Raw genomic sequence first — 2,856 nt, 5'->3', positions numbered from 1 at the left:
AATTTAGTGGGGGTCAGAGGGTGTTGTGTCCCAAGTGTAAGAGTGAAAAAGGAGATTTTTGGCATATGCTCTGGGAGTGTCCGCTGATTTCATCCTTTTGGGAAGAGGTAGAGGATTGTATTAAAAGATTGGAGGTGGGAGTAATGGCCTTGACTCCAAAACTTTGTATATTCGGTCTAGGCTTGAACAAAAAAACCCGTAGACTTATTAGACTGCTTATCAACACGTTACTTATGTTGGCAAAGGTGATGATAGCTAAGAAATGGATGGCACCAGAAGGTCCGACTTTGAGTAGCTGGATTGACCTTGTTAACGATACAGTCGATCATGAAAGGTTCATGTATACCAGCAGGAACCTAGTGGATAAGTATGAAAGAATATGGTACAGGTGGAGGATATCCCCGTATGTCACGGAAGGATTGAGGGAGGTGGAGCTCTCCTAATATAATGCTCGGGGCAGACATCCAGCCGCTTATTATTGTGTTATTAAGGTCAACAATTATATTTTGCATTATCAAAACTGTACTATTATTTCATTGTATCTTGAAATGGTGTAAGATGTACATACCTTGGCTTGAAAATCTGAATGTAAATGTTTTTTCTGTTTTGATCCTACTGTGTATGAACACCTGACAATACCTGTATCACTGTGTGGGTTATAGTTGGGGGTTTAGCCTAATGTTATGGGCTTTATTGTTGTTAAAGTGTAAAAAAAAAAAAAATTAAAAAAAATGCAATAAAATTTTACCTGATTTAAAAAAAAAATGTAAATGTCATAAATTTATTGCTGGGGCTGTTTGGAGGGAGGTAAAAAGGGTTAATTTTTTAAATGGGAGTACTACTAATTTAAAATGGGGTTGGTTGGAGTGAAATAGGTCTATTTATTAATTGTGTATGTTATTCATTTAATGTCAGGGCTGGTTGGAGAGGAAAAGATCTATTTGATTTTTTTTTATCAAATGTGAATACTATTAATTTAATGTTTAATTTAATATTAAATTTAATGTTGGAGGGAGGCCTCATTATTAAATGTGGATGCTATTGATTTAATGTGTGGGGTGGTTGGAGTGTTCTAAATTACATGTACCAATTTTTTTTCCAAATAGGGCCTCAAAGCAGCAATTAAAGACACCAGGAGCCACAAGTGGGGAAAGTGACAAGATCACATAGGAGAGCGCGGGACAGTCTGCCAACTGTACTGAATCTGATCGGCAATCCCGAATTTGGGTGACTTTCTCGCTTAGTCAGGGTTTTGTCTGACTGCAAGGACAGTTGGGTGGTATGTACCGCTTCACACTGTACTGCTCGTGAAGGCAGAGCTGCATGCAACTAACAGTAGTGCACACTGTATTGACTGTGTTTTGTGTCTAAAATGATAACCATAATACATCATAAGTGCCCCAGACCTCTCAGAGCCTTAATCCAGCTCTGCTCCCAAGTCATACTTTCATCCTCAGAGTGAGCAGCTAGAAGACTTGGGTGAAGGCACTTCCCAGAGAAGTAAGTCTTAGAAACACAGCATCACACCACTCTAGAGTGGCACAAGAGGTTGTTACAGATAAATGCTTCTAAGAAGAGATTTTTTTTCTGCATTAGGCGATGTTAAAAAAAAATACTCTCAAAAATCTCAAATATTTTTATTCTGATAAAATCTGTAATAAAAACTTTAATTTCTGTTTTAGTGGCCCTTTAAGGTTTTGACATTGTATTTATGTTTACTGTGGCAGGGGGCTGACCTCATGACAAAAACAATCAGGTTGTTGGTTCCTGGTAAACCACCAGGACGCGTATCTATGCTGGAACTGGCCACCTGTATACCAGGCCGGGCTCTGCATACCATCCATTCCTACCTCGTTTGAAAAAATAGAGAGAAAAAATAAACAAAAGAGAGAAATAAAAAAAAAGCAAAATTGTAGGGAGCCTGTCATGGGGGTCACTGGCCTAAGTACTAATGCCAATGGCCCATTGTGAAAACTTAACCCCTATCTATCTGTGTTTTCTATAAACATTTACTTGTCCTGAAGCTCCTGACATCTTAGGTGGTTTAGCATAGTGAGCTCCCTGTCTAGGCATGGTCCTTTCACTCCATCAGATATGTACAGAGAATCTGTTCTAATCTACTCAGTGCATACTTGATGATGTTCGGTTTGTGATATGACGGAGGCCTGGTTACAATGGTTCACCAAAGATGGCAGGAGCAGGTAAAGGCTATATAATCTATTAGGGTATACAGAAAACACATACCAGAGACTAGCAACTGCATGCATTCACAGTGTGCTTTTCTAGCTCATCTGTCAACATTTCCTAGTCAAACATCTGAATGCATGTCTACTCAGCCTTTACCTTATCATACCGCACAAAGATTTACATCACTTGTACTGAAGTCAAATCTATAGCAAGAATGTAATATGATCCAACACACACTGCTGATGTGGCAACTGCATACTGTTAGATACTACTACAACAAACAATATGCTCAGTTGGCTCGTTGGTCTAGGGGTATGATTCTCGCTTTGGGTGCGAGAGGTCCCGGGTTCAAATCCCGGACGAGCCCAATTTTTTCCTACATCTTTGGTTATCAATAACATGCAGTTGAAGAAGTTTACATTATCAAGTAAAGTAAAGGTCAATTATAAACCTCTGTCATTGGATCTACATATTTGGTGGTTGTTTCGTTTGTTAAAATCTGCTTTTCCACAGAAGTACCACTGGAAGGTCCAAAATGCATACGATTAATAGATAATAGAGATAGAGACATGGTCCAAGGTGCTAGAAAATTCAAGACTTTTTGTGGTAAGAATACTGTACTCCAGTAGGTAATGTTCTAGTAAATGCACCATCTACACCTCTTTATCT

General features: G+C 38.8%; 1 non-coding gene across 1 annotated transcript; it reads left to right on the top strand.

The window, feature by feature from the left end:
- Positions 1-2,482: 2,482 nt before the first annotated feature.
- TRNAP-UGG (transfer RNA proline (anticodon UGG)) lies at positions 2,483-2,554 on the top strand. The gene has a single exon. It is a non-coding gene; the product is annotated as a tRNA-Pro (tRNA).
- Positions 2,555-2,856: the final 302 nt, after the last annotated feature.

Source organism: Mixophyes fleayi, chromosome 2 (assembly GCF_038048845.1).
Source record: "Mixophyes fleayi isolate aMixFle1 chromosome 2, aMixFle1.hap1, whole genome shotgun sequence".
NCBI lineage: Eukaryota > Metazoa > Chordata > Amphibia > Anura > Limnodynastidae > Mixophyes > Mixophyes fleayi.
Note: the sequence above shows the minus strand (reverse complement) of the source record. Positions and strands in the feature narration are given on the sequence as shown.